We start from the raw sequence: 21,356 nt of genomic DNA, 5'->3' as shown, positions 1-21,356 counted from the left end.
GATAACTTGAAGCCAAAGGGTTTGATTCAGGGATTTTTTTTAATATGAAAAGAAAAAAAGATTACATTTCCATGAATACCTCAAAGGGCCAGTAGAGACAGAGAAGAGGGGACAACTGAGGGGAGCGTGCCCTCTGAGGGCAGGGAAGGACGGGTTCCCAAGTTCAGATGACCTATTATAAGGTAGAGTAATAAAAATACCATGAGGGGATGCCTGGGTGCCTCAGTGGTTGGGCAGCTGCCTTAGGCTCAGGTCGCAATCCCGGAATCTGGGATTGAGCCCTTCATCAAGCTCCTGTAAAGAGCCTGCTTCTCACTCTGTCTATGTCTCTCTCTCTCTCTCTCTGTCTCTTGAATAAATAAATAAATCTTTAAAGAAAAAAATACCATGAGATTAAACATTTTATTCATGCTAAAAAAAAATCCAAAGTAACACTTTGAGGGCAAGACCCTTGTCAGTTCTGCTCAGTGCTGTATCCCCAGCACCTAGAACAATGCCTGGAACATGGTAGGTGCTCATCAAGTATTTGCTGAGTGAATTAATTCATGAATGTAAAAAAGTAACCATTAATTAGACACAATTTGTGCCAGGAGGGATCCCTGGGTGGCGCAGCGGTTTGGCGCCTGCCTTTGGCCCAGGGCGCGATCCTGGAGACCCGGGATCGATTCCCACGTCGGGCTCCCGGTGCATGGAGCCTGCTTCTCCCTCTGCCTGTGTCTCTGCCTCTCTGTCTCTCTCTGTGACTATCATAAAATCAATAAAAATTAAAAAAAAAAAAAAATTTGTGCCAGGACTGTGAAAATTATTTTCTTGCATATTCTCTTTAATTCTTACAATTCTTTTTTTTTTCTTAAGATTATTTATTTATTTATTTATTTATTTATTTATTTATTTATTTGAGAGAGACTGAGAGAGAGAGAGCGCACAAGAGAGCAAGTGAGCATGAGCAGGGGGTGGGGGGATGGATCCCAGGACCCTGGGATCATGACCTGAGCCAAAGGCAGACACTTAACGAACTGAGCCACCCAGGTGCCCCTACAACAACGATTCTAAAAGGTAAATAATTATTTCCATTTTACAGATGAGAAAAGAGAAGCGCAGGTTTAGAAATGAAGGCGTTCAGGACATGCCAGCCAAATTATACTGCTTGGGCTATTGATTATTTTGAGCTGAAAGCATTTGAGAAATAGCAGATAAAGGAAGAGCTTCCTGATCTCCCCTTTACTACCTAAAAACCACAAAACCACAAAATTTCCCATAGAAAAAGTACCCTCCCTGTACCAGGAAGAGAGGAACATTCTTATCACCAGAAGACTAGGAGTCAGCTCAGAAACGGGTGTGTACAAACAAAATTAAATAACCCTTATCTTTCACTGGTTTCCTCCCCTTGTATCTCCTAGCCACGTGCTCACAACTCTCGGCCCCCTCACCAAACCCTTTAGTCATGTCACTTCTCCACAAATGTGTGGTATTTATGGCCAAAAAGGTATAAAAACTTCCTGTTCTGGTCACTTCTTCAAGTCTGCATTTTCTTGCAAAAGCTCTCTCGTACATGTGAAGATTTAATAAAATCTGTTTGCTCTTCTCCTGTGAGCCAGTCTTATGTCATTTTAAGTCTTAAGCACAACTGTAGACCCTAATAGGGCAAAGGAGAATTTTTCTTCCCACACAAAAACTTAACCCATAACCCATAACCACACAGCTAATGAGTAGCAGACATGGGATTTAATCCAAGTCAATCTGATTCAAACTATGCTTTTAACAGTGACTATGATTTTAAGTATCTGGATTTTAAATATTCTATAACTTTGCCAGATTACCATACTAGCTAAGTACTGGTGCCTTAACCCACTCCAGACCAATTGAGTCAGAATCCCTGAAAGAGGGACCCAGGTGTCATATTTTAAAACCCCTCTAGGTTACGAAAAATAAAAATAAAAATAAAAATAAATAAAGCCCCTCTAGGTGATTCTACAGTTCAGAGAAGGTTGGTAACTACTTCACTGTATCACTTTCTAATTTGAGGCTATAAACATTTATGTACCTGTCATTTTATTTTGAGGCAAAATCAATGCAAGTACACCAAACCAAAGATTTCATTTTATTTTCCCTGGGTACCAGGCACAGAGTATCTTGTCATTGGAAAGTGTTGGCAAGGGGCAGCCCCAGTGGCTCAGCAGTTTAGTGCCACCTTCAGCCCAGGGCCTGATCCTGGAGACCTGAGATGGAGTCCTATGTCAGGCTCCCTGCATGGAGCCTGCTTCTCCCTCTGCCTGTGTCTCTGCCTCTCTCTCTCTCTGTGCCTCTCATGAATAAATAAATAAAATCCTTTAAAAAAAAAAAAAAAAAGTGTTGGCAATAATACTTATCCAAAGCCTTGTAGAAAAATATTAAATATTTGAAGTAAAAATTTAAAATATTTGAATAAAGAAAAACTTTTGATGCAGCATCTGGGTGGCTCAGTTGGGTAAGTATCTGCCTTTGGCTCAGGTCAAGATCCTGGGGTCCTGGGATCTACTGAGTCCAGCCCTCTGCTCAGCAGGGCATCTGCTTCTCCCTCTCCTTCCCCTTCTGCCCCTCCCTCCCCATTTGTTCTCTCTCTCCCTCTCTGTCTCTCAAATGAATAAATAAAATCTTAGAAAAGAAAAAAAGAAAAAAACCTTTGATTACCTGCATCAGCAGAGTAAGTAGAAATGAGGTGATTATGGAGAAACAGAATGGCATCACAGTTAAGCATACAATCTATAGAGCCACAAATCCCAGCCCCAAGGTTACTAACTGCATGACCTTCACCAAGTCACTGAACTCTGTTCACTGCTTTCTTCCCCTAGGAAATAGAGATGATGATAGTACCTACTTCACAGGATTGCTACCAGAGTGAAATGAGTTAATATGTGTAAACACAGAGAGCCCAGAAGCATTCTGTGCCATCCAGCGTTGTTATTACTTATCTTTCCCTACTAGAGAAAGATTTTGTCTGTTTTCTTCCTAATCATATCTCAAGGCCTAAAACAGAGCCTAGAGCCACAACGTGGCCTCTCCGTAAATGCTGATTATTGTTGTTATTTTTGAAATGAGATAAGCATGTAAAATGAATATTGTGTGTGCACGCCACTTAAAAATATTCATTGAGGGCAGCCCAGGTGGCTCAGCGGTTTAGCGCTGCCTTCAACCCAGGGCGTGACCCTGGAGACCCAGAATCGAGTCCCACATCAGGCTCCCTGAGAGGAGACTGCTTCTCCCTCTGCTTGTGTCTCTGCCTCTCTTTCTCTCTGTGTCTCTCATGAATAAATAAATAAAATCTTTAAATATATATATTCATTGATTCTGAAGATAAAAACATAACATTTGCTCATAAATCATGTTACATCATCATACTTTCAAAGGAACTTGGTAAGCCAGTAAGAATAAAGAAACTGGGGGATCCCTGGGTGGCGCAGCGGTTTGGCGCCTGCCTTTGGCCCAGGGCGCGATCCTGGAGACCCGGGATCGAATCCCACATCGGGCTCCCGGTGCATGGAGCCTGCTTCTCCCTCTGCCTGTGTCTCTGCGCCTCTCTCTCTCTCTGTGACTATCATAAATAAATAAACAAAATTAAAAAAAAAATTAAAAAAAAAAAAAAAAGAATAAAGAAACTGAGAGCACCATTTTAAAAATATGGTGAGACCTAACTGTAGAGAGCAAACTGATGGTTACCAGCAGGGAGGCGAAGGGGTGGGCTAAAGGGGAAGATGGGGATGAAGGAGGGCACCTGTTGTGATGAGCACCAGGTATTGTATGGAAGGGTTAAGTCACTATATTGTACACCTGAAACTAGTATTACACTGTATGTTAACTAACTGGAATTTAAATAAAAACGTAAAAAATATATGGTTAGACAGTTAAACCTTAAATTTTACATACATACATAATCATCCAAATAATATTGACTTTAGGTTAGAATAAAAATATGCAAAAATGAAAATAGTTAAATATTAAGATCATGGCATTATAGTGATTTTTTTTTTTTTACCTTCTCCCTTGGATTTCTTTCACTATTATTGCATCATTTCTTACTCTATCTGTTTTTCCTCCTGATAGTAAACTGAGAGCAGCTTCATCCACTCTTGAGAAAGAGAAGGAAAAGGCAGGAAATAGTCCAACAGTTAAACTGCACTGAATAGTTTAAAGTTGCCCTTTTAACAGCTGGAAATTTCTCATGGAATGGCTCCAGCCACTCAACTTACAAAAAAAATCCTTTAGGAAGCTTCTGCCTTATAAGCAATTCATAACCCTTAGCAAAGTTGGATCAAAAAAATGTACAACATGCCTATGAGTCATCCTTAAAATACTGGTATTTTCTTCAATGAGCCTCTGTAATGGGGAAAAAATTATCATTCCACACAAGCTTCTGAGACCTGTTATCACTTTGCAGATTGAATAACCCTTGGAGACAAGGCAATCTACTGGCTAGACAGCCTGGAAACGGATTCCAGGCCAATCAGCTGCCTAGAATCAGTCTTTGGCCCAATCACCCACCTAGAAACAGTACCTGAACCAATCACTGTCTTCTAAGAACTGTTTTTCCTAAAATCTGCCACTGCTGCCTTGCAAACCAAAATCAGAGAAAGAAAATATACCTGAATTATTTCTACACTGACCTCATGTGTTCCAGCCCATCTGTGGCCTATTTGACAAGTGCTTTGAACTCCATGCCCCTCAGTGGAATTCATTCTGTATCGAGTAATTTTTTAGCCACGTCATACCCTTTGTGGAAAGAGGTAAGGAATAAATACATTTCAGAATATATCATTTTGTACACTGTAGTGGTTTTGATGGGTTTTTTATCTATTTTTCATTAAAACTAGGTGGTTCTCAACCTAGGCTGCACATTAGAATTGCCTGGGGAGTTTTAAAAATTCTGATGCCCAGGCCTCACCCTGGACTGATTAAATCAGAATTTCTGTCCTCGGTGTTTATTAAAGTCCTGCAGATTATTCTAGTGTGTGTCAGGGAGCAAGAACGTCCTGTCCCCTTCAAGGTCCTTCTAGCTGGGCTAAGAATCAAATTGACATGAGACAGATTGACAGATCAAATGTAATAGCATATGTTGGGAATTGCCCATGGCAATTCCAAAGACAGGCAAAAATGAAGTACGTAATGTCATTTTGAATTAAGGAGAAGGGAGTAAAGGGTCTGGGACTTCAAAAGGAAAAAACACAATTCACAGAAAATGAAAAGGAGTAAATGTTTGGTAAACAAATGTGCACTGGGCTGCTCAGAAACAATGGGACACAGAGGACTTTGATCAAATAAGCCTTGTTAGGTTCCTCCCTGTCTAACACCCCTAGTTCATAGTGTAATGTAGTTCTTTATGGTGATAGCTTTCTTCTTGAGCAGTTCCTCTATCTAAATGCTTTCTGGAGAGTTGAAGGGGAAGGTAAAGAGCTTTTCCTAAATCGGTTGGGGTTTATTACTTTTTAACTTAAAATAATCTTCTTGCAGCGGCCAGCCCTTGGCCCCTATATGTGCATCTTAAGTTGATAATACCTGCCTAACTAGATCTTAAGAATTGGCCAAAGGCAAGGCAATGTCTTACAATTTGCATTGTCTTGCCCGGTCCTGCCTAGACCAGGCAAGCAGTTGATAGGAAACACACAGGGAGTTTCAGCAAAGTGCCTAGGATCTGGAGTAAGATCAGGAGTATGTCACCCTTTGAGCTCAGTAAGGGAATATGGAGTAGTTTTAAGAGCTTGTTATTGTGGACTCAGATCTCTGTTTGAGGTCCATCTCTATCATCGCCTAACTCTCTGTCCTGAAGTAAGTTAATTGTAAAAGGAGGAAGTAAACAGATCTGTTCGAGAGGATGTCATAAAGATCACATTAGATAGTATAAGTAAAGCACTTAGCCTAACCCTTAGTACATGCTCCATAAATAGCCAACTAAGAATAAACACAAAATGGTTGAGATGACCCACTTGCAAAAGTAATCCTTCCTAAGAGATGATTTGTAACATTAGCAAGGGCTTAGAAAGTAACCTGCAGTGACTGTTCAAAGTGTATCCTGTTATTTAACTGAACAGAAATGTAATCTAATCAATCCTCTTGTAACTTGAACATTTGAAATGACATGGTAGTAATGGAAGTGTGGTCGCGGAAGTGTCATCACTAACAGTCAATTTAAAAAAAGAAAACACTATAGAGATAAACAGAAAAATACATTGATTTATTATCATTTTTTTAATAAATTTAATTTAAAAAGAGGTACAGAGAGACTGTGATGTGTCTCTAGCACTGTATGGAAGAGAGAAGCTGTCCTCTGTCATGGGAGCATTTTTGTTCCAGGTTTTGGGAGACTTTCCTGGATTATTGATTATGTGATAAGAAAGAAACTGTACTACTACTCCAGCTGCAACTTGACTCTCTAGAATCAATAGGCCCTTTGGGGGCCTCCAGGAACTCCCTGGAGAATATCAGGCCTTACCTAATTACCAAGCTTCCTGAGTCTGGGAGTTAGGACTATACATACAGCAGCAGTCTGATTTTTTGTCCTAGAGAAACCCCTCTCAAAACTCAGGATGTAGGGATCCCTGGGTGGCGCAGCGGTTTGGCGCCTGCCTTTGGCCCAGGGCACGATCCTGGAGACCCGGGATCGAATCCCACATCGGACTCCCGGTGCATGGGAGCCTGCTTCTCCCTCTGCCTATGTCTCTGCCTCTCTCTCTTTCTCTGTGACTATCATAAATAAATTTTAAAAAAATTAAAAAAAGAAAAACTCAGAATGTAGTATGAAAAACTTTTCAAAATCTAATTACATTTATGTTTCAGTTTGTTAGGGCAGGAATTTCTCGTTTTGATTAACCTCTGCTAGTCTCCATCTACGTGAAGGACACAGTGAACCTGATTCTTTCAGTATCTAATTGATGTCTTAGAGAGGCGCCTGGGGGGCTCGGCCGGTTAAGCATCTCACTTTTGATCTTGACTCAGGTCATGATCTCGGGGTCATGAGATGGAGCCTGTGTCCGGCTTCGCTCTGGGCATGGAGCCTGCTTAAGATTCTCTCTGCTGCTCCCTCTGCCTCTCCCCATCTCTAAAAAAATAAATAAATAAAATAAAAGAAGCCTTAGAACTAAATCGATAGTAGACCTATTAATTCTTTCAAGCTATACAGCTTTTGGGTCATGGGATTTCACTTTTGCAAGGTTGTAGCAGCTGCCCCTCCATCACCATCTGGGAGTCACAATGTATTACCACTGGTCATAAATGAATAGAAATTTCTCCTGCTTTGGATACAGAGGAAGGGACTAAATCCACTATAAAAATAGAAGGTCAAAAAAAAAAAATAGAAGGTCATTCTTATATTTCCCAGAAAATAAAATATTATTTAATGATCCAAACTATTTTCTAAATGATACCTTTGTGTCCTCAATGCAATTGCAGTCCTTTAATAAGCTTTACTTAATAAATATGACTCCTGAGGTTTCAGAGAGCTCGTATAGTGGTTGCCTGCATAATTTATTTCCCAGGGTATGGATAACATAGATTTAAAATTGTAACTTGTCATAAATACTACTAGTGTCATAAATACTACAAATATAATATTCAACGATAATTTTTTCATATAGATACCTAGTTGTTTCAGTCACATTTATTTATTTTTTTTTAAGATTTTATTCATTTATTCATGAGAGACAGAGAGACAGAGAGAGAGAGGCAGAGACATAGGCAGAGGGAAAAGCAGGCTCCATGCAAGGAGCCCGACATGGGACTCGATCCTGGGACTCAATCCTGGGACTCCAGGATCATGCCCTGGGCTGAAGGCAGGCGCCAAACCGCTGAGCCACCCAGGGACCCCCTCCAGTCACATTTATTGATATGACTGTCATTTTCCCCATTGAATTTCCCTGGCACCTTTGTTGAAAATCAATTAATTGTAAATGTGTAAGTCTGTCTCTGGATTCTGTTGTGTTCCATTGATCTATTTACACCAATATTACACTGTCTTGATGACTGTGGAGCCTCTTGTAATTCCTGAAATCAAGCAGTGAAGTCCTCCAACATTGTCCTTTTTTCAAGACCATTTTGGCCATTCTTCATCCTTTGCAATTTCACATAAACTTTACAACCAGCTTGTAAATTCTTTTAAAATAATCCTACTGGAATTTTTTTTTTTTTTTTTTTTTTTATTTATGATAGTCACAGAGAGAGAGAGAGAGAGGCAGAGACACAGGCAGAGGGAGAAGCAGGCTCCATGCACCGGGAGCCCGATGTGGGATTCGATCCCGGGTCTCCAGGATCGCGCCCTGGGCCAAAGGCAGGCGCTAAACCGCTGCGCCACCCAGGGATCCCTCCTACTGGAATTTTGACTGGATGGCTGTGGCTCTAGAAATCGGTTTATAAAAGGTAGACATAATAATAATATGGAGGCTTCCAATCTATGAACAATTTATAATCCATTTATTTAGGTATTTAATTTCTTTCTATAATGTTTTGTAGGTTTTTTTTTTTAAGCATTTCCCACACCCTTTCTTTTCTTTTCTTTTCTTTAAGATTTTATTTATTTATTCATGAGAGACACAGAGAGAGAGAGAGAGAGAGGCAGAGGCAGAGACTCAGGTAGAGGGAGAAGCTGGCTCCATGCAGTGAACCTGACACGGGACTCGATCCTGGGTGTCCAGGATCAGGCCCTAGGCTGAAGGCGGCGCTAAACCTCTGAGCCACCTGGGCTGCCCTTGTAGTCTTCATTGTTCAGGTTTTACACACTTTTTGTTAATTCTATTTATTCCTAAGTATTTTGCATTGTTATTTTCTTGTAAATGGTATTATTTCTAAGTTTTATGTATGGCCCAGTAACATAAGATGTATATTGGTGAATGTTCTATGTACATTTGTAAAGAATGTGTACTCTACAATTATTGGATCATCTAAATATGTCAGGCCAAGTTGGTGAGAATGTCACATAAATCTTCCTATCCTTATTGATATTTTGTCATTTATTCTATCACATACTGGCAAAGGGGTACTAAAATCTGATTTTAGTGATTGTGGATGTGTTTTTCTTTTCTTTTTTTTTTTTTTTTTTAAGATTTTATTTATTCATGAGAGACACACAGAGAGAGGCAGAGACACAGGTAGAGGGAGAAGCAGGCTCCATGCAGGGAACCCGATGTGGGACTTGATCCTGGGATTCCAGGATCACTCCCTGGGCTGAAGGCGGGCGCTAAACCACTGAGCCACCCAGGGATCCCTGGATGTGTTTTTCTTGTAGATTTTTGCTTACTTACTTTGAAGCTCTGTTACTAGGTACACACGCACTTAGGAATTTTACATCTTCTTGATCAAATACCCTTTTTTTATCATCACAATATCATTCTCTATCCCCAGAAATACTCATTTTCTTCAAATCTACTTTCTCTGATACATAGAAATACTAGCTTTCTGATGCTTAAGTTTGCATGGTATAGACTTTTTTACTCTGTAATTTTCAGACTGTGCTTTCATATTTAAATGCATCTCTTGGAAACAGTATACAGTTGGGTCTTCCTTTTTATCCATGCTGGCAATTGCTGTCTTTTCATTAGACTGTTCATTCTGCTTGTATTTGGTATAACTGTGTTATAGGTGGATTGAAGTCTACCTCCATGCTATTTGTTTTTTATTCGTCCTCTCTCTTCTTTGTTCCTCCTTTTTGGTCTTGTTTTGGATTGAGTAATTTTTGTATTCCAGCCTATCTCCTACTGGCTTTTTTCTAATATTTTAAAGGGATTGCTAAAGATTACAATATGTATCCTTAATTCATCACAATCTACCTTGAATTGATATTACACCATATCATGTATAATGTAAGAGCCTTGCAACAGTATATGATGATAATTTTTATATGTTATATCTTATTAGAAACTTCAAATTTATATGTAAATATATATATCAAAACTCATCATATAGAACACTTAAGATGTTTGCATTTCACTGTACCATTTAACACACACACACACACACAAACAAAAGAAAACCTAAACAAACCTTAAGTTCCAGTTAACGATATGCATACTAATGTATCCAGGGATGAAGTTTGCTGTACACATCAGAAGATAAGAGGAATTGATGAATGCCAAGAAGAATGGCTAGATAGGTAAATATGTGACAAAACAAATATAATAGAACATTAATTGTAGAAGATAGGGCAATTCTTTCAATTTCTCTTTCTTTGAAAATGTTCTTAATAAAATGTAGGATAAAAAACCACTCTTCAAAAAAAAAAAAAAAAAAAAAAAAAACACTCTTCTGGGCAGCCCCCGTGGCTCAGCGGTTTAGCGCTGCCTTCGGCCTAGGGCCTGATCCTGGAGATCGAGTCCCACGTCGGGCTCCCTGCATGGAGCCTGCTTCTCCCTCTGCCTGTGTCTCTGCCTCTCTCTCTCTCTCTCTGTGTGTGTGTGTGTCTGTCATGAATAAATAAATAAAATCTTTCTCTTTTTTTTTAATTTTTATTTATTTATGATAGTCAGAGAGAGAGCGAGAGAGAGAGAGAGAGACACAGGCAGAGGGAGAAGCAGGCTCCACGCAGGGAGCCCGACGTGGGATTCGATCCCGGGTCTCCAGGATCGCGCCCCGGGCCAAAGGCAGGCGCTAAACCGCTGTGCCACCCAGGGATCCCATAAATAAATAAAATCTTTAAAAAAAAAAAAAAAAAAACACTCTTCTAATTTGACATGAAAATTAAAATTTAATTTATTTTGTAATGTCAGTTAATTGTATAATGACACTTAAGGACAGAAAAAAATTATGCACATAAATGTTGTTGGGGTGATGACTTAAAAGCTCTAGCTTAGTAATGCCTTGATCTTCTGAACTCCAGACCTGGCCTGAATCCTAAATTCACAACACCGTCTGCAAGGCTGCGCAAAATCTCACCCTTGCACACATTTTCAGTCTCCTTGAGCAAGCTTCTTCCCTTTGCTCTCTGCACACCAACCATATGAGACTTTCCCTGAATACCCAGGGTTGCTGGTGCTCGGTGAAGTCCCTGACACCTCTATGTACACAGTCTTCTTGCCTGGAATACTGCCCTCTGGCACCCTCTCCTTTCTTTTCTAAAAGTCATGCTCATCATTTAGGTTTCAACAGAGATATCATTTCCCCAGTGAAACAGTCCCTCATCTCCCAAAGTAGGTCAGGTTCCTATCCTGGAGGAACCATGGGAAAACACCTCACAGGGTGTGAACTGCTCTGAAGCCAGCACAGAACCACGGAATTTCCTTCTTAAAAAAAGCAGATGTCGCTAACAGCCTGTGTGTGACCTTCGTAAATTATCCTTAAGTAAGGCACTTCCCTTCTCAAAAAGAAGGAGTATGTGTTTAGATTTTAACATCTAAAAATCCCTGACTAAAAACCCGTTTTGGTTTAGAAAGAATGCTGGCTTGCTTTTTATGTTATATAATAAGAAGAGCAATGCTTCCCTTCCATGCCCTAAATGAAGTAAGAGAGCTGTGACTATTAGCCATGAACCATAGCTTCTGCCCTAAGGAAGCAATGCAACAGAGTCAGAACAAGCTAGGAGGAAGCTGAGGCTAAAGTCAGGAAAGCCACTTATGAGGCCACTGCAAAAGCTCAAAGGCCTGAATTAGAGCAATGAAAATGGAAAAAGAGAGAAAGTGACAGGTTGGAGAAGAAGAATATTCTGGTCTTGCCACTGGATATGTGGAGGGTGGGTGAGGAACACCTGAGTGAAAGGATGGATTTGGGGACTCATTTATCCCCAGGCACCACAGCTTTGGGATGTCAGTAATGTTAAGTCCTAAACTGCATAACATTTAGGTCTTCACTTCCATCTCCCCACAAGTACCACAACCCCAAATTCCCAATCTGGCAAATGTTTATGATCTATAATAATAAGCACTGAAAATAACACAGAATGAATTCATTAAAAGTTCTGTTTTTGTGGAAATATCCTCTGCAATAAATCTCCCCTGTCAATTTTTTTTTAAATAAGACTGGGAACAATTTCTCAGAAAGCATCATTTTATATTATAGCAGAAATCTATTCTTTTGATAATGTTAGTTGAAGTAGCCACCGAGAAACAATCAATTTTGAAAAGAACATAGAGTACTTCTACAAAGATTTATTACCGATACAGATTTCTTTTTTTAACTTAATGACTCACCAGCAAAATCCTTTAGAATTGGAAGGCTCTGTACTTTGCAAGATTGCCAAATTGTCACTGATTTATTCCCCTAAATGTAATTTGAAAGAACCTGCTGTGTAAATCTGAATACTGGAAACCTGTAAACCAAGAATCTTTTCAAATCTACTTTTCCTATTAATGGTACCTAATGCCTAAGAATAGAATCACAAATTGGGAAGAATGTGGGGCTTTAGGGTGCTAAACTTCTGTGGGAAAACAAACAACAACAACAAAAGAACAAAAAGAAAGGGAAAAGAAAAAAGAAAAGGAGAGAGAATTTATTAGTTCCCGTTCCTGAGTTCCTGAAAAGGCCGGGGCACAGTTCACTTTAAATATGGCTATACCCAGGGCTTCAAATGATAGCACCAGGAATTTGTCTACCTCCACCTCTTAACTCTGCCTTCCTTTTGGTTGGGTTTACTTTCAGACAGCTTCTGAAGCTCTAGGCTTACCTCTTCCCGGATTAAAGTCTTATAGAAAAGAGAGTTCCTTTCTCTCTGAGCACATCACTGAACTATTTACAAAGGTGTAGGAGAGGTGTAAAGACCCTGCAAGGACCCAGAACCAATAATGGCAGAGGTCACAAAGGACAAGTGGAAAGAGATTGCCAGAATCCAGAAGGAGAGGGGTTACCAGTGACCTTTAGTTAAAGAACATAAACAGTCTGAGGGGTATCATAGAAGGAGCTGGAAGATAAATATCGTGACCACTTTCTGCACCAAACTGAGTGACATTGTTTTAGAGAATCTGGAAAGAAAGGGCTAAAATGACATAATCAATTGTTAATTGATATTATGAGGATGTGGAGTATTTAGCTTCCAATTTGCCTAATGCTAGAAAGTCCAGGGCTAGCTTTGGGAAATCCCATGCTTTCCTTGCTGGAAACTCCTGTGGGCAGACAGTTCAGAGAGCTAGTTTCACTCTCCTCACATGGACTTCCTGTATCCACTGGTTTCAGATTCACTTCTACAGACAAGCCTAAGAATTGCTCTTGATATGGGACTTTAGTATATGAAAAAAAGGGTGTTTCAAAACAGCGCAGAAAAGATGGAGTATTCAATAAATACCACTGGGACAATTGTCTAGTCATTTGGAAAATATAACAGTATTAGTTCCTTATCTGGTACCAAGATCATATATTTATGATCTTGGCAGGACAGAAAGCCTTCAAGTACAATACAAAAAGCAAAAACCATAAAGTAATGACTAGGTAAGATATATCTGCATATGTAGATAGATATGGATATAGATAAGTACATAGGTATTTATCATACAGAATGCATATAAAGAACTACTAAAGATAGAAATTAAAAAGGCTGGAGTGCCCACCTGGCTCAGTTGGTAGAGTATGGGACAATTAATCTCAGGGTTGTGAGTTCAAGTCCCACTTTGGATATGGAACCTACTGAAAATAAAATTAAACAAACAAACAAATAAATAAAATAAAAAGGCAAATACTCCAGTAGAAAAAAGTGGGAAAGAATATGAAACGGCAATCCTAAGTCTAGATTTTCAGTTTCATTAGTAATTATGGAAGTAAGAATCCACTTAACACTGATTTGCTTGGCAAAGCTTAAACATTTGTTTTATCAAGCATTTTATCAAATTTACACATACATATATATATGTCAAGGCATAGGAAAATTCTCATGTCTCATTCACTGCCAGAAGGAGTATAAACTGTTATGGCCACCTCAGCCAATGTGACAGTACTTTTGAAATTAAAATGTGTATTATGGGATCCCTGGGTGGCGCAGTGGTTTGGCGCCTGCCTTTGGCCCAGGGCGCGATCCTGGAGACCCGGGATCGAATCCCACGTCGGGCTGCCGGTGCATGGAGCCTGCTTCTCCCTCTGCCTATGTCTCTGCCTCTCTCTCTCTCTCTCTGTGACTATCATAAATAAATAAAAATTTAAAAAATAAAAATAAAAAAAAAAATAAAATGTGTATTATATCTTGGGAAACCTGACTGGCTCAGTCACTAGAGCACGGGACACTTGACTTCAGGGTCATGAGTTCAAGTGGAGCATAGAGCTTACTTTAAAAAGTAATTTAAAAAAATAAATAAATTGTGCAATTCAGTTTTTAGCATATTTATGGAAGTGTGCAACCATCAGCATTATGTAATTTTAGGACATTTTCATCATCCCAAAAAGAAATATCCATCACCCACCCTCCCCCAACATGTCTACTTTCTCTATATAAATTTCCTTTTCCTGGACCCTTCATATAGTATCATACAATATATTTTTTGGTATGTGTGACTGACTTCATTCACTTAGCATAAAATTTTTAAAATATTTTATTTATTTATTCACGAAAGACATAGAGAGAGAGGCAGAGGGAGAAGCAGGCTCCACACAGGGAGCCTGATGTGGGACTTGATCCTGAACTCCCAGGATCATGCCTTGAGCCAAAGGCAGACCTTCAACCATTGAGCCACCCAGGCATCCCTTTAGCATAATGTTTTTAAGGTTCATTTATGTTGTAACGTATATCAGCACTCCTTCCTTTTTATATAATATTTTATTATATGGATATACCACTTTTTAAAAAATTCATTCACAAGTTAATAGACCTTTAGATTATTTCTACCTTTGAACTACTATAAGTAATGCTGCTGTGAATATTTGTGTACAAGTTTTGGTGTGCCTATATGTTTTTGTTTCCCTTGGGCATATACCTAGGAATGAAATTGCTGGGTCATGTGATAACCCTATGTTTAACATTGTGAGAAAGTGACATAATGTTTTTCAAAACAAGTGCACCGTTTTACACTTCCATCACATGATATGTCTTTTGAAAATCGTGCCACAGGATAGGTTATGAGAGGCAATGGTTGTTTCCCTTTATGTAAACTACCTCAAAAAAAGTTTGTGTGTGTTAAAAGCAAAAATGAGTGAGTGAGTGAGTGAGTGAGTGAGTGAGTGAATGAATGAATAAATAGCAAAATCTCAGTTCAGTATCAGGTTGGAAAGTACCCCTGGCTAAGGGTGGGAAGGCAGAGTAACAGCTAGAACCTGGCCGAGCCATTGGCTCGCGCAGTCTGAAAGGGAAAGGGGGGATGACTCAAGACAATCAAGCTTAACACAGGTCCAGCAAGGAGACAAGTTGAAGCCAGGAATCCTATTTCTCTGATTTGGTTGGAACTCTACACGGTATTGAATCGAGACACCCGGAAGCATAAGGAAGATTATTACAAGTTGGGTCGTTTCAGGGCAAAGGGCCTGCTGAGGATTTGAACCAGGTGCGAGGGTTAGTGGAGCAGTTTTGAGAGCCTATCAGTCACAGCTCAAGGCTAGGCTTTAGACTCTGTATTCTGAGCTACAAATACTGAGCAAAGGAGATGTGTCTCTGTGGTAAGCCAGGCATGATGGGAGCTGGGTGGCTCTCAGATACCAGGCATGCTAGTGCTAGAGACCATTTCCTGACTGCCTTGTGGGGAGGGTGACTGTGACCAGGCCACAGCTTTCCTGGGACCTGGACAATATAGCAATATCAGAATTAGCACACATAGGGTAGGAGGGCTACAGCAGGGGGAGGCTGATAGTATACAGCATAGCAGTGACAAGTTCCAAAGAACTTTCTTCACACACTCTAGCTCATTTGTTCCCAACCTGGTGGGCTGGTTTGCCCAAGGACTGTAATTATCCCAAAATATCTCGACACATTGCTAAATTGCCATTTATAACTTCTAAGTTTTTACAACTCTTTCTTAAACGTACAGTTAAAACATAATTGAGAAAGCTCCCCAAAATGGGAGCCCCTCACAATAATATTCTCTAAATAATTGTTTAACATTTCTAAGTGTAAAGTGTTTTAAATGATATTTTATCAGTAAAACTATTTACTTAAGACTGATTTGCTCTTTGAGTTCCACCAACCAATGTAAAGTTAAACGTCCTGGGAAAAATCTGCACAATAATTCCTACTTTTCTGGGTTTCTTGTTTCCTCCGTACTTTCCTTTTGTGATTTTTTTTTTGGGGGGGACCAATAACTTGCTAAGGTATATTAAAGAGATTAAAATCCAGATAAGAAAATAAATCACTTGCTTCTAGTAAATAGCACTAAGGCCTTACATTCTATTCAACCCAGGCGTTTAGTAGATAAGGCCACTTGTCTGCAATTCAAAAGCACAGTTTCAAAGGAGATTAATCTGAATTGAGGGGAGATTTTTGGTTTTCTTCTCTTTAAATTCTGCTCAAGGGCGCTGTGTATTTTAATAGACCAAGAAATTTTTACAGATGTAAAATCGTAAGAAGCTTTCTCTGGAAAACCTGAGTTAACAGACACCACATTCTAACATATTCAGCAATGATTTGTGCCTCTTAGAGGCACCTTGGGCAGCTGGCTTGACCCTTAATCCAGCTCTGCCTGCAGTATTTACATTTTCGGTTGACACAGCCTCTTGGAGTAATAGATCCTGTATTTTAATGCGTGCTATATAAAGAGCTACTTTCTTTTATTTTTGTTGGGAAGACTGTTAGGCTTCAGGAATGTTACCTATTTCCATTTTTTCAGGATTTGAGAAAATAATCCATGATTATTCATCATAAATTTAAGACTTTCACTTTTTTTGGCAAATGGAATCTTTTTCATTTTTACCGCCATACATAATTCTCTCTGCCCTTGATCATTTTTAGTGTCCTCCACTGGATCTTTTCTAGCGCTATTATATCTTTGAAAAGCAGAGACCAGAACCCCATGAAATATTCATCATATAAAGTATTCCAGGGCCGGGTGCTCCTTCAATTACAGTCACCTCTCTTCTCTGCAAAAATCCCCAAACCTATTCTCAATCATTCCCCCTGACACATCTCCCAGACCTGTGCTTGCCAGAGACTGAAGTAATCCATGACTGGTCCCTCCATCTTGACACAAGCTAAATGCAACCAAAACAAAAAAAAAAAACACCCTTGAGACCATAAACTTCCCTTCATTGAATATTTATTGGAGTTTGAGGATGTGCCAGGCACTGTGCAACGTATGTAGAGGCAGTGATAGGAGGTGGTTTCGAATATTAATAAGAAGCAGGAGTACTTAGGAAACATGCAGTCTACTGGAGGAGGCATATGAATTAAAAATTATATATCTCGGGGCACCTGGCTGGCTCAGTTGGTAGACCCTGGGACTCCTAATCTAGGGGTCACAGAGCCCCTCACTGGGCTTTGAGCTTACTTTTAAAAAAATTATGTATCTATATGTAAATGCTGTGGGTCTCAAGCCATCTCTAGGAAGTTGTGCTCCTTTCCTGTTACTGCTAAAACAAATTACCACATACTTAGTGGCTTAATTCAACACAAGGGTATTCTCTTACTGTTTGCGAGATCTGAAGTCAGAAATGAGTCCTAAGGGATAAAATTAAGGTGTTATTTAAGAAACAAAACAGATGAACATATGGAAAGGGGAAAAATGAGAGAGAGAGAGAGAAATCATGAGACTCTTAACAGAGAACAAACTGAGGGTTGATGTAGGGTGGGGATGGGCTGGATGGATGGGTGATGGATATCAAGGAGGGCACTTGTGATGAGCACTGGGTATTGTATGTAAGTGATTAATCACTAAATTCTACTCCTGAAATCCATATTATCCTATATGTTAACCAACTAGAATTTTTTTTTTTTAATGGAAAAACAAAATAAGGTATCGACAAGGTTAGTTCTTCCTCCTGGAGATTCTGGAGGTAATTCCTTATCTCTTCCAGCTTTCAGAGGCTGCTAGCATTCTTTGGCTTGTGGCTGCATCACTCCAATCTCTGCTTCCATTAGCACATTACCCTCTCCTCCTTTCTCTGACTGTCCCACCTTCTTTGTGTAAGGAATCTTGTGATCACACCAGACTCACTTGGATAATCCAGGATACTCCCCCATCTCACGTCACTTAATTTCATCTGCAAAGTCCCTTTACCATGTGAAATCACATATTCATAGGTTCCAGGGATTAGGATGTAGACATCTTTGGGGGGCCACCGTTCAACCTACCACTGAAGGCAAGAGAGCAATGATTGAAAATGACACACTTCAATATTGAGTACTAGTAATAGGTCACTTTTATTTGGCCTTTGTTCTGTGCCAGGCACCTTCCGAAGCACTACTCATGTACTTTTCTCCTTCAGTCATCACACCAGCCCTTGGAGGCAGCGTCTACTCTTTTCCCCACTTTACAGATGAGGCACCTGAAGCTCCAGAATAACTTGCCCTGGACTCCCGCCCCTCCCCCCCCCCCCCCCCCCCCCCCCCGCCGCCAGCAAGCATAGGAGTCAGCATTCAGATGCAGCTGTCTGCCCTACAGTCTTTGCTCCAAAGCACTAATAAAAAGAGAAATGAAGAAGAAGGACATTCCAGGACAAGAATATAGTGTATTGGGCAGCCCGGGTGGCTCAGCGGTTTAGCACTGCCTTCAGCCTGTGAGGGTCTGATCCTGGAGACCCGGGATCGAGTCCCACGTCGGGCTCCCTGCATAGAGCCTGCTTCTCCCTCTGCCTGTGTCTCTGCCTCTCTCTCTGTGTCTCTCATGAATAAATAAATAAAATATTTTTTAAAAAATAGTATATTAAGAGGCCCAGAGCCTGCATCTTATAACTGGAATGAGGATATACAGGGAGGAATGATGGAAGACAGATGGGAAAGGAATAGGGATTGGACAGTGATGGACTCCATTGCGGGGCAGGCCCTCTCACTAATGATCAATTGTTGAAGGATTTTTTTTCCCCCAACCCACATGAAATGATTTTAGAAAGGAGAATAACCTGATCAGATGGTTGTTTGAGAAAGGTAACTATGGCTGCATTTGGGGAGTAAATGATGGAGGTGTGAATCTCACAACAGAGAGACCTGCTATGAAGTTTTTATAAAGATCCAGATAAGAGATGGTGGTAGCCTGAACCAGAACCTGGGGAGTGGGATTGGAAAGGAAGGTCAGAAGAGTCATAGAAGAGTCATAGAAAGGGCAGAATGGACTGGGTCTTGCTGACTACATCAGTGATTGTGAGGGAGGTAAAGAGGGCAGAGTTAAGGATGTCTCAATTCCTGTCATGGGAAACCGGGTGTCAGTAATCGGGATGAGTAATAGAACTTGCACATACTAAGATTGCACAAAAAATTCTCTGCTTAGATTAATATATTTAATTGAGGGCTTCCCACCGTCAGAGACACTGAACATTAATGACACAAGGTACTCGGGTCCAGTAGCCCACAGTGTCCCTAAATCCCAGCCACCTGGTCTGATCCTGTTACCACAACCTAATGGAACTGAAAAAGGTGATGTAACAAACCAAACTGCCCACCACCCATAACATAGTTAAAACTTGGGTAATCTCACTCTGTCACCAAGCACACATTCTAAGAGGACTTCAAAAAAGAATAAAGCATTTTTCTCCCTCCCCAGAGTAGGTTTGGGCAAACTGAGGACAAAAGACAAACATCACATGAAATAATGAGCAAAAGTACAAAAGACTTTATAATCAGGTGCTAAATTATGAAGTACATTCCGTTTAGAGGAAAGCAATGTTGGTTTTTACCCTCCTAGAATAGCCAAGAAAGATACGAATTTTAGTTGAGCATCTACTGCCAAACCACCACCCTAAAATGTATTGTGTCTCCCAGAGAAGGTAAAGGAAGTTCCCTTAGTCACATGGGTGCTTGCGGGCAGAGCCAGGGCATGACCTCGGGAGAGATCATCTCAGAGCTGGCGCTCCCCGGAAGGCACAGCAGAAGCTAAGGCTGTAGGGCCTGTGGGGTCGGCTCTGGACAGGCCCATGGGCGAGGCAGAGAGCAGCGACACTCACGTGAGGAAGAGCACGAAGGCAGGACTTGGCCCAAGCTGTTAATTATTCCAGAGAGGAGACATTCTCACTGGAGACTTTCAGGTCGCCCACCACTGCTGGGTGCTTTAAGCATTTCAGTTTGGCAGTAAACATAAGTAAAAAAAGTTTAGCAGTAAAAAAAAATTTAGTTACAGAGGCGTAAGCCTGGAATACTCAGTGCCGGCTCACGGCCTTGAATAATTGTGACAAAACAACAGCTGATCTGATGGTGAGGCAGCAGGCCCCACCCACCTCAGTACCCATGGGTCCCACCTAAGGGCTTTCCAAAGTCCATGGAAACAACACCAGCTAAGTAGTCAAGTTGCCACTCCCATCACACCAGATATGTATTTTATTGGTGAGAACGATGACTAACTAGTAGGCTGATTTATATGCCAGTTCCCACTTGGCCTTTTGCCTGACAGCAAAATTTACTACTGTCAACTAACACTCTTCCTATTTCAGTATTAAAAATTGTTACACTCTCAGCAGTAAAGCACATCCAGCCAAGTGACAAGCAAAGAACTGTTAGGGAGAAGTACACAGACAATATGGGCTGGACTTTGCCAGGAAGAACAAGAGCACATACGGGCCAAGAAGTGTTGCAAGGAAGGAATTTTCTAGAGTGTTATGCAAACCCCAGTTATTATCCCGGGCAATGTTGCAATTTCACTTCTGGTTTATATTAACTAGTACTAGAAACACAGAAGGGGTGACCTAATTCTTTTCCTGCGGATTTTCCTTTTATTAGAGCTGTACTCTGGTAGGCTGCTTAACTTACTAATTTTTTTCTTTTTTTTTTTATTTATTTATGATAGTCACAGAGAGAGAGAGAGAGAGGTAAAGACACAGGCAGAGGGAAAAGCAGGCTCCATGCACCGGGAGCCCGATGTGGGATTCGATCCCGGGTCTCCAGGATCGCGCCCTGGGCCAAAGGCAGGCGCTAAACCGCTGCGCCACCCAGGGATCCCTTAACTTACTAATTTTTAAAAAATCAACATTACTGACTTAAATTTTCAAATATATCATTACAGTATCTAATAAATGTAAATTCCTTTCTAAAAGTTTTTTGAGGTGTAATTTTACATTCCATGAAATTCACCCATTTTTAGTGTACAATTTAATAGCTTTCAGTATATTGACAGAGTTGTGCAAATACCACCACCATAAGAATTCATTTTTGAGCTTTTTGTTTGTTTGAATTTTTCAATAGATAATTTTCAAGAGTATATAATAAAGGCAACTGGGTGGCTCCATTGGTAGAGCATGCAACTCTTGATCTCAGGATTGTGAGTTCAAGGCCCATGTTGAGTGTAGAGATGATTTTAAAAATAAATAAATAAAAATAAAATAAAATAAAAAGAAATAAAATCTTTAAAATATATATAATT

General features: G+C 40.2%; 1 protein-coding gene across 1 annotated transcript in view; it reads right to left on the bottom strand.

Annotated features, from left to right (window-relative positions):
• Nucleotides 1–20,149, bottom strand: part of RNGTT (RNA guanylyltransferase and 5'-phosphatase) — a 362,293-nt gene extending 342,144 nt beyond the window's left edge. Inside the window, exon 1 of the mRNA XM_072832087.1 lies at nucleotides 19,948–20,149. The gene's annotated coding sequence lies outside the window, so the exon portion shown is untranslated. The remainder of the gene's footprint in view (nucleotides 1–19,947) is intronic.
• Between the last annotated feature and the right edge of the window lie 1,207 nt (nucleotides 20,150–21,356).

The sequence above is a fragment of the Canis lupus genome, chromosome 7 (genome assembly GCF_048164855.1).
Source record: "Canis lupus baileyi chromosome 7, mCanLup2.hap1, whole genome shotgun sequence".
Lineage (NCBI taxonomy): Eukaryota > Metazoa > Chordata > Mammalia > Carnivora > Canidae > Canis > Canis lupus.
Note: the sequence above shows the minus strand (reverse complement) of the source record. Positions and strands in the feature narration are given on the sequence as shown.